Consider the following 12,014-nt stretch of genomic DNA (forward strand, 5'->3'; position numbering starts at 1 on the left):
GAGGGCCGCTCTTATCACCCGCCTGTCAGCGTCTTCAATATCCCCACGTGACGGGCATATAGCGGTACTCCGCCGTAGAGTACCTCATCTCGAGGTATGGAGGGGTTTTCAAGAACACTCAATACCGTAAACTAGTGCTCAAATTTAATGACGCAAACAAAAGTATGTGCAATCTTAGACTAAATTAAACAAAATAAGACATCTTTGTTTAATTCATAAATGATAATGTGTATATATAGTGCAGTTTATATAATCCATGTTTATCTGACTCCTGTAGTCAGATGTAACAGCCTTATGGTCGGTTTCTCCAAGTATTGTTAGAACATTTAACGAATGTTAAACTCTAAACAGTTTGTTAAATATAGTTTTATAGTTTGGCTTAACAGATTGTTAAGTGTTTGTTAACTTCAATGGCCAGTTTGTCCAAGTAATGTTTAATTTTGCTTAACGAATGTTAGATTAACAGTCTGTTTATTTTTAACGCTTTGGTAATGTATTTTCCATTTCTTCAATATAATTTTGTTTAAGATAACCAACACTTAACTATAACGTCTGTTAGCACTATTTTAACTACTCAACAGCAGTTGGTAATGATTCTACACATGTAAGACAATTTTTGATTGGCTAAAATTAATCTTTAAATTCTATATTATAGAGTGAGTCATGAAACTTGCATAAAATGACAACCTGTTACACTAGGCCACGCTCCATAAACAAACAGTTGACAAATGAAAATTGTAGGTGACGTGCTGAATAATAATTACAAAGTAATGTTATATTTCCTCATTGCTATTATGGATACGAAATACGAAAGAAATAAAATAACACTGATGTATTTAAACAGTCCAAAGTATTTTTTAAATGTTATATTACCAGTCATATGCTAAACATTCCATACACAGAGACACAAAATATTAATTTCGCAACTTCTGTTCGAACAGCTGTGGAGACATCGGCCATATTTAACTAACTGTTAAACGAGTTAACTGCCCGAAATCCTACATTTAAAATTAACAAACTGTTAACAATCTGTTACACCAAACTCGTGTTGAAAACATAGAATTTTATTAATTAACAAACTATTTAGAGTTTAACAATCGTTAAATTTTCTAACAATACTTGGAAAAACCGGCCATTGATGTATGATTTTAGGCAGTTAACTCATTTGATAGATAGTTAAATATGGCAGATGACGCCATAGCTGTTCAAACAGAAGTTGTGAAAATAATATTTTGTGTCTCTCTTTAAGGAATGTTTCGTGAATGACTGATAACATAACATTTAAAAGAGGCTTTGGAAAGCTAATATAGGGAAGATAATATCCAAAAATGAACTGATTATTTTGATACTGAGCTATTATATATTGAATATTTAGAAAATGTGTAATCTCAACGTGGCAAGGTAACTAGGAATGATGATTTATATACTATGAATGATACTTAATTAATGACAATATAGATTTTAGAAACAAGTAGGCCCCAAAATTTTACAAGATATATAAACTTGACTTGAATATCCTACAAACAGAAATATACCACTTACTCCAATTTATTTATTCTTGATTCTATGATATTGGCTCTTTTCAACTAACTATAGCCAATGTCAATAGTGTTTGAAAATACACAGTGAGTATTATATTAAAAAGGTTTCAGCAAAAATTGCTTCTTTGAGAAGTCATATGTTAGCATTAGCACTACAACCTTACTTTGTAATAATATTATTCAATAGTAGTCACAACTTTCATTTGTCTTCTTCTTTATAGATCATGGCCTACTGTACCAGGTTATGATTTTATACATATTTCATGACATACTCCACAATACAGAATTTAAAGAATAATATAACTCAATAAAAAATTGCCTCACATGTGCAAAATCTTTACCAACTGCTATTGAATGGTTAAAATAGTGTTAACGACTGTTATAGTTAAGTATTGGTTGTTTTAAATAAAATGATGTTGAAGGAATTGAGAATACATTAACAAATGTTGAAAATAAACGGACTGTTAATTTAACACTAGTTAAGCCAAATCAAACATTTCTTGGACAAACTGGCCATTACGCCCATTAGTGTGCTAGAGGAAAGTGTTAATATTAGATCTATATTCAGTAAAACAAACCAATTTTTAAATCTTTTCTAAGGTTAGTGGTAAGTTTCTCCAAGTAGATAATTTTTAATTCGGCTTAACAAATGTTAAGTTAACAGCCTGTTTATTTTTAACATTTTGTTAATATGGTTTCCATTTCTTCAACATAATTTTGCTTAAAACAACCAATACTTAACTTTTACAGTCGTTAAAACTATTTTAACTACTCAGCAGCAGTTGATAATGATTTTGTACATATAAAGTCATTTTTTGTTGTCTGAAATTATTCTTTAAATTCTGTACTGTAGAGTAAGTCATAAAACATGTATAAAATCATAGTAGGCCATGATTCATATAGCAGAGAAGGTTGACAAATGGAAGTTGTAGTGACTACTATTGAAATATATTTATTATAAAGTAAGGTCATAATTCTATTGCTAAAATGTGACTTTCTGTTTAGTAAAATCTCAGCATTGTGACCACCAGGTAACAATACAGGAATGTGTGTGTGTATGTGTAGTGAACTGTACACAAAACCCAAATAAATTCCGTACCATATAAAATTCTGTAATCACTCTCTTTGCTTCAGGTCCATGTGATAATTATACGTCATGTTGTCTTAAAGAAATAATTGCTGCTGAAACCTTTTTAATATAGGCCTATCTGCTCACTGCGTATTTTGAAGCACTATGTATTAACATCGGCTGTAGTTGAAAAGAACCAATAGCATAGAATCTAGAGTTAATAGTAGCTGGTGAATTGGAACTAGTAGCCTATTTCTATTTGTAAGATGTTCAAATCCGACTTCAATTTCTTTGCACATCGAGATCCCACATTTTCTAAATATTAAGTAGATAATAGCTTAGCATTGAAATAATCAGTTGACTTTTAAAGATTATCTTCCCTATGTTAACATTCCAAACTGTCTATTAAATGTTATATTATCAGTCATACACTAAATATTCCTTAAAGAGGGACATAACACATTATTTTCACAACTTCTGTCTGATCAGCTGTAGAGTCATCCGCCATATTTAACTATTTGTTAAATGAGTTAACTGTCTGAAATTTTACATTTAAAGTTAACAAACAGTTAACAATCTATTAAGCCAAACTAGTGTTGAAGACATGGAAAAACTATATTTAGGCTAACAAACTGTTTAAAGTTTACAGTCGTTAAGTGTTCTAACAATACTTGAAGAAACTTACCATAAGAATCTTAAAAATTTATTTGGCTTAAGTGACTTTAATGGATATTATTAATTTTATTATCAGTAGGCTCGGAAGAAATATGAGTGACATGAACAATTTGAATGATGTTCTTTCAGTAAACAGGTCAGTTAGTAGATTTTTATGTTCACAATCACAGTCAGTAATGTTAAGAGGTAAATTTATTTCATATCATTCAAACCATAATGTATTGAGTAATCAAACAGAATATGCTTCACTTTGTGTGATGTGGGTCTTCTTTTGTTTCCTATGGTCATGGAGTATGAAAGTGGTAGATTTGAATCCCAGTTGATTTGCATTACTTTCTTATCTGCTCTCTTATTACCCACAATACCAATCTAATCTCGTATCCAAGACAAGCAAAAACTATTTGTGTTCACTTGTAGTAGGTTTCCAATCTCGAAGCAACATGCATTTATACAAATCAGGCCTCTGATAATAATGATGACTACAATATTTATGGATGAAGGTTTTCTGTGGGGCAGGTATTCTTTGAGTAGTTTACTTTTCCATTCCATTATTATTCAGTGATCCCTCCACCACCTCAATTTCGTCATATCATGAAATTTGAATAGCTTTTCTAGTAGAAAATAATCGTTAAATAGAACTATCTACAACACTACCATACTGCCATACATCATAGCCTCGGACACAAAACTCCAGTCGTCGGTTGTGGTTCATAAACTGACCGAAAGAACATGTAGAGGGCCAATGTTTTACCCGCTTATATTTATGGAGGTATTGAATACTTGTTTGTTCATATCGGAAGGTGAAATACAAAAATAGGATATAATTCTCTTTTCTATCTAGGCATTCACTTACTTGTAGGGTCCATTCAAGTTCATTAAAAAAAGGCACTTGAGCAGAATATGGTTTTTTTAATACTCGTTTAGCGGTACAATACGTGAGAGAATATGTATGCACACATGTTCTCTACAGCATGTTCCATTTTATGGACAGAAATACTCACTGGATTGTTTTTTGTAGTCGCTATGATCCCTTGTCAAACTCTAAAAAAAATACCAATATAAAGGGGGCATTGGTAGTAAAACAAAAGACGGGGGAACCTTGCAGAATTGCAAGCTCTATTCGCGTGTTTGTTCATGAAAGGCTACTTCAATCTTTATCGATTCCATAAACCAGTTTTACGTAACCAAACACTTAAATTCGTTTTCATACGTATACTAGAACAGTAAATTCATAAATCTTTCTACTTATTGTTTGCCTTCAAACCCAGGCATAGTTAATTAAGACAACTGACTTTTTTCCGAAGGAAGTATAAATTCAGCCTCTTGGAGTTGCTGTGAGATTTGAAATGAGGAACGAGAATAGAGTACAGGCATGCGCAAAGTACTTCGGTTTACTTGCCATTCTATTTTCTATGATAATTCTTGTGACCGAATTCAGCACAGAAGGTATTTCAAACAAATGGCTACGCAGAACGAGCCCAACAGAATAGATGACTATGAAGATCTTACTATAAAAGTAATTACCTTCTTCAAGGTGAACCTGTATGTAGTTCCGAAACGTTGTATACAGGATGATTCACGAGGATTTACCATCCTTTACGGAGCTTATTTCTGAAGACATTTTGAGCAAAAAATGTCATATAAACATAGTTCCTATTCCCAATATTTTCAGAGTTACACTAATTTAAAGTTGTTTGTAAAATACGTTTTTTCTTTAGTTTGAAGGTAAAAGAATAATACAAATAGAAAATAAACCATTCAGAAATAAGTATAATTTATTGGCAAGTGTTATGAAGCTAAAAATGTGCTGTGAACTCCTTAGTTGCTTCCTACAGACATTTTTTTCCATTTTTAACTAGAAAATTACATTATTCTTACGAACTTATCGCAACAGTTATTACAAATCACACCACTTCCACCGACTTAATTATTTGCAGTTCAATTTTTCATCCTAATTAACAGTCTTGGAGAGTTTACAACACATTTTAAAAAATGTTGCCGTCCGCTTGAGTACACTTGGCCGCACGCTTGTGAACGGCACTCGTCGCTCTGCGTAACTACATACGGCTATCTTTGATTTCCGTAGCGTTCGCGCTGGCTGCTGACTGCACGCTGACCAAGATCACGCGTTCACAACAATGCGTTCCAATAACGAAACGTAACTCTTTAATATTGAGAATAGGACCCATGTTTATATGACATTTTTTCCTCAGAATGTCTTCGGAAATAAGTTCCGTAAAGGACTGTACATCCTCGTGAATCACCCTGTATGTTAAGTTCCAGTAGGCCTACATGGTGGAAAAACCAAAATCTGCTTCTGATCGCAATCATCATGGAACTTTAAAATCCATTAGCTTTAGCTCATCATTTAAACTGGTGATGTCTTAAAAAATGAATTCTATATATTGATGATATTTCATTGGTATTCGAGGACCCATGCTTATTTCTAGTCCGTAACATACATCGGATCTTATTTATTTTTTCATCTATTTGTTTATTCATATTGCACTGGGTCCTCTACTGTGCTTATTGTTTTGTCCGTAAGATGCATCTGCAGTCTCATGAGAGCCATATAATTGGAACCCTGATTTGTAGAGATATTTTCCTTAGATCAGGAAACTAGTAGGTTTCAATATGTTTGTAGGAAGATTTTGTCCGAAGCCCTTGCAATCAGAGAAAAAGAATAGTTTTAAGTACGTTCTAGACAAACATTCGGCGCCACTCTTAGAGAATACCATTTTATATTTTATTCACTCCTATTGGCACAAGGGTTTATAACAGAACTCTCACCACTGCTCGTTATCCTCGGTAGCGCAGTGATCACCACTTTGCCGTGGATTAGAAGTTCGCGAGTCCCTCTATTCCTTTGGCCGACTCTTGTGTCCCAAGCTGTCAGTCGGTGCATCCATCACTTTTAGCCCCGTCTACCACGTGTCCTGCTCATCTCCATTTGAGGCTTGTAGGGGCTATAATTACGTACTGGTATTGAATCTTTATTCTATTTTTATAGTCCTCATTCCTTTATCGGTCTTTTGTGCTAATGCCCAGAATTTTCTTCATCTCTGTTTGATAGATTGAATTAGCGTCTCGGTATTTTCTTGTTATCTCTAAATCTGGGGGCCGTAGATAAGGGCCGACAGTACATATGCCTATGACTGTTTTCTTAAGGAGAGTCTGTGCTTCTATATCTTACGATGTTAAGTCCCTCAATTTTGGGTACACTTTTCTCAGAAGTTATAAAAGATACAAATGTAGAAAAAATAGGGCATATGTAACATACCTTTATGTATACAACCATTTAAATAAATTTAAAATTCCACTGAACGGTTGGCAAAGAAAATTCATTGATAGCATTTTTTGCATTAAGAATGACAGCAAATTATGTTTTATTTTTGCTGAAGATAGAAATAAACTTAATTTTTTTTAACGTAGCCTACTGTGTAAAATATCATCACATTGATAGTAACTATGGGCCATATTCATAGACATTCTTAGCGCGGGCTTCCGGTGGATGATCAGCGAACTAACGTTTTTCGTATTCATAAACCAGTATTAGCGATGTGATATGATATTAATCTATACAAGTAACCAGTCGATAGCCGGGCTAGTTTAGCACGCTCGTAGCGCGGGCTAGCGAAATGTCTATGAATAGCACCCTGTAAGATCACCTAAGATGACGAAAACTGCCACTGAACACAACACAGACAAGAAGAAGACAAGGGCAAATACCCTAAATTCAAAGTAATAAATTTTAATTTTCCTATCAGGAATCTAAGTTGTGGCAACTGAATTTTTAGATCAGCCCTGGGCATGTCCTTTCCGCTTCACCGCTTTAGAAACGAACACGTAGTAAAAAACACTGTGCATCAGTTGTGGATTTTTAGGCGACCAGCGAAAGCCGAAGCTATGATGCATGCCTTATACCAGACGTCTCAATAGGGCCTTCTCGAAGCACTTCCTTCGCTCTCTCTTTTTTAATGTAAGATTGGAACAAGATGTGAGAGCAGTTCGTGTATCTCCGGATGACGTCATTGACCGCGACGTTTGAATAGACATCTCCAACCGCTACGATGTAACGGTCAGTCATTGTGTTCGTTTCCGAGGAAAGAACATCCTTATTACCGCAAATGTATGAAGAAATGAGAGATTTCATAGGGAAAGTGAAAGTGTGGGAGTCGCAAGCTTCAGTGGGTAACTGTTATAACTTCATTAATCTAAAATTATTACCTAATTTGAATCAAGGCCATTGTAACAAATTGGTATAGTGAAGTACTGAAGGACTTAAGAAAAGAATCTGAGACCCGGTTTAAGACCTGACTAGTTCTAATTTTGAAATAATTGTTTGTGAATTCCTAAGATGTTTTGGTTACTTTCAATTATTGAAAACTTTACGAAATATATTATTTAACTGTTATTGTAATGACTATATTAATATTGACATATCATAATAATACGTACTTTAACAACCAACAAGTTTAATTGTAATTTTATTATTATTATTATTTAATTGAATTTTATTTTATTAAATAGTATAAACTTAAAAGAAAACAGAGATACCAAAAACCATTTATAAGAAATGAAGATTTTTTTTGTTGTTTAGTCAACTGTACGAAGACAGGTCCGAACCTCACAAGTGATATCAACAAGGCATCACTTATGAGGAAACTAGGTTAGGAGATAATGAGGAAAGTTGGCCAGTTCCTTGTGCTTAAATATTATGTAACATGTATGGACTAAAAACCATCTACTAGAAATGAAGTATTGTTGTTGTTTAGTGAACTGTCCGAAGACAGGTCTGAACCTCACAAGTGATACCAACAAGGCACCACTCATGAGGGAACTATGTCAGGAGATAATGAGGTAGGTTGGCCAGTTCCTTGTGCTTAAATAATTACGTAACATGTATGGACCAAAAACCATTTACTACAAATGAAGTATTGTTGTTTAGTGAACTGTCCGAAGACAGGTCTGAACCTCACAAGTGATACCAACAAGGCACCACTTATGAAGAAATTAGGTCAGGAGATAATGGGGTATGTTGGCCAGTTTCTTGTGCTTAAATAATTACGTAACATGTATGTACCAAAAACTATTTACTAGAAATGAAGTATTTTGTTTAGTCAACTGTCCGAAGACAGGTCTGAACCTCACAGGTGATACGAACTTATGAAGCAACTAGGTCAGGAGTTAATGGGCTAGGGTGGCCAGTTCTTTGTGCTTAAATAATTACGTAACATATATGATTGTTCATGCTCCAGATTTCTTCTTTTTACTTATTGATATAGCTACTCGTATCATTAGAAAATAAATGTATTATTATTATTATTATTATTATCATTATTATTATTATTAATATTATTGTTGTTTTTATTTTTATTATTAATGCAAACTACTTAAGAAATTCCTTCCAAAAACACCGTCTGTTGTGACATGCGTATTAAGTACAACTCAAAAGTGCATCTCTGTACCATTTCTCCCGCGACAGTTAGTACTTAGCTTGCTCACGCATAACTGTCTCTGCCGTGAATGTGAAATGGGGAATTGAAGGGTAGTCTGCAGTACCTCAATTGAGCTATTTACGCCCAGGCCTGTTGTAGACAAATTCTGTCACTCGAGCACCAGTGATAGAAATGAGTACTTACTCATATACTGAGTATAAATTGTCTCCTTTGTTAAGTAATTGATGATTCACATCTGACTGGCTGTACCTCTTGTTGCCAAGATGATGACTATTTCCATGGAAACGTTAGATGATTATTTTTATGCACGCTACTGTAAGGGAAAAACTCTCTTTCTCTCGCAGTTTTCCGAAAGCGATATTCCTCTTCTCCCCCCCCCCCCCGCACACCGCCAGGAGTGACAGACTTTACGACATAAGAGGAAGAGGCCTCGCGATTCATCAGAGGACCCTTGTCTCGCAGGGCTGCCTATCCCACGCCTCTAAGGCTTTACATAGTATTGTCGACTGGAAACAAGCATGGTCGAAGAAAATTGTTGGATCTTTAATTACTACTTACTTATTAAAGTCTTTAGATTATATTTAAAAATAAACACGCTATTTAGTTTTGAAAATGGAACGGTACCAGTCACCTTATGAAAAAAAAAAAAATGTGTATGTTGAGAGTGTATGGGGTATACGTACACATATTTTTAGAAGTAATCGGGATAATATACTTAACCACAATAATTATCTAAACATTTTCTCAATCTTTCGAAGTAATTTTTCTACATATCCGGAAATTCATGTTTTTAAATTCGTTATTAATTCCAGGACTAAGAGATCCTGCATTCCGGAGTCTTTGGTCTACAGCAGTGATCATTCGTCTATTTGAAATATATTTGGAAATCTTTGACGACGAGGTTCCTTGCCACGTTTGCAGATTCTTCAGTTGCTCCGTATATTAAATGAATATCGCCTAATTTAGCATTAGTGACTCCTTGAATTTCGTAAAATTTTTGGCGAAGGAGGAGGTTAACAATCCCTAACTGGCAAAGACAGAATATTTATGCTTTGTAGTCCATGTGATCTAAAAGCGTGCGTATAGTCTAAATCAGTGGCTCTCAAAGTACGGGTCGCTACTCCCAGGGTGGTAATGTAATGAGCAGAGGAAGATTGCGAAATGATTTACAAAATAAAACAAATTACGCCTTATTAATCGATATTTATTTTGTATTTATAAACTTCAACAATTTTTAATATAAAGACTGCGCTTTCCAGACCTCCTGCCCTTAGTGAATATTTTTTCGAATATGAATTGTAGCCCGTCGTAGAGGCTAGACACAATTATGCGGACAGAACAGTAGTGTAGATAAGAACTGCTTTTTTATCACTAAAATGGTATTTCACATTCAGCAACAAAAATGTCTTAAAGAAAATAGTTTACTTACAAGAAATTGTGCAAAAGCAGAAAAATCTCTTGTAAAACTCTCTGTTTAGCTCGGACAAACGAATGCATGTGTCATCAATGAAGACTGCTAAGATTACACGTACCTACACTTGCACAGGGCTACCAAAAATTCAATCTGTGAATTTAGAGCTAATGATGAACTTGCCCCTTCCTCCTCTACATATCACTTTCATACTTCTCAGATGAATTTGGTTCAATTGCTTACGAGCGGAATGAGTCTAATAGTTTAGAAGAAGAGATTTACACAGACAGACAGGCAGACTCCATGCCAAAAGCCACTTTTTCATGTTGAGGATATTGAAAACATAAATTTCCGTAAAAATCCGCGAGAAAGATTTTTTACAGTTTCATAATAGGCCTACTTTCCCTACACGCTCTATAAGGGACAGCACAATAAAGTAAAAGTTCAATCCCGGTATCTCGCTATTACTCGTATTACAGTTTAATTTTTTGATTCCTCTTATAGAAAGAGTAGTTTTCAGACATGTTACCTTATCTATTTCTTCATCTGGTTTTCTTTTCGTCCGTCAGTCTGTCTAACTACGTACAGAATTTTCTATTGAAACACCGAATGAATTTTGCACATTTTTAGTATTCAGGAGTTAATGTTAATATGAACATAAAATAAAATACCGCTAGTAGAAAAATGTCTGTCAACGGGCGAAGAAACAAAAGAAAAAAAATTGTTTGTTCACTCGCGCACATTACTGTTGTGGTCTTGTGTATAACAGCGCCTGATTTTATTAGCACACCAGCTTACATTAGCGATATGACGTGAAAGTAGGCCTAGGCCTACATGGAGAAGTTTTGCTATCCCTGTAGTACTTTATTGTAAAGTCAATATAAGATTTTTTTCCTTATACGTCAAGATTATACAAAATCGGCGATTTTCTTAAAATGTAGGTACTGTAACGATTCATGATATTGTTTATACAAACTATTTTATGTAAAAAAATATATATCTGATATGACTTTAAAGAGTTTATTCAGGGCAGTAATTCTACCTACATAGTAAGTATCACAAGTCGAAAAGTTTCATACAAATTTTCATGTATTAAAAATTTGTATCAACTATTTCGAACAAATTAACATAAAGTTAGCAGTTCTCTTTTCACTATACTCTGTAAGACGTGGGAGAGTAGACTAAAGTACTCCACTTGTTATTTCATACCCCTTTTGATGAAAAATGTTGAGGATAAAATCTGTTAATTAAATATCCGAGCGATGAGACAACCTTTTTTCACCCTTCTTCTGTTACTTGTATTGGAAGGAGACATCATCACCCACTTGTGCTCTGAGATCCTACAACAATAATTATCAGATTCGTTTATTCTCCACTCTCCTCTTCCCCCATTTTCCTCGACTTCTTTCCAAAAACTTGGAGCGTGTTGGATATTAATCAAAGTTTTCGAATCTCTTCTCGAAGCCTGTGTGCAAAATACCGGCCCGTCTCATTACCGGGTTTCCTCGGTAAACTAAAAGTCTTCCCCTCTTCTATCCTCCCGCTCTCAAATTAACTTAAAGAAGCTGAAGGCTTTTACATTGCGTAGCTTCTGTAGATAAAATTGTCTCCCAAACTCCTAATAATTGTCGAGGCGACCGGACGGGGTAGAACTACGCCTCTAATCTACAACAATAAAGAAGAACTATGAAAGAAACAGATGTAAAATTTATAAGGCATTAGTTGTATGGATTTCAAATGTGAACGTTAGGAAGTGAGAGGGAATTTGAGGAACTCCTAATGATTGCATGTAACGTCCATTAAGGAATTAGGTAACGGAATTAAGATAAATAAATTATATTTACTCTAAGATTTAAGTC

At 34.4% G+C, this 12,014-nt stretch overlaps 1 protein-coding gene across 6 annotated transcripts in view; it reads left to right on the top strand.

Moving 5' to 3' along the window:
* LOC138694481 (cytotoxic granule associated RNA binding protein TIA1-like) overlaps window positions 1–12,014 on the top strand; it is a 1,343,307-nt gene that overhangs the window by 789,508 nt on the left and 541,785 nt on the right. The gene's annotated exons all lie outside the window — the stretch shown is intronic.

The sequence above is a fragment of the Periplaneta americana genome, chromosome 2 (assembly GCF_040183065.1).
Source record: "Periplaneta americana isolate PAMFEO1 chromosome 2, P.americana_PAMFEO1_priV1, whole genome shotgun sequence".
NCBI classification, from domain to species: Eukaryota; Metazoa; Arthropoda; class Insecta; order Blattodea; family Blattidae; genus Periplaneta; species Periplaneta americana.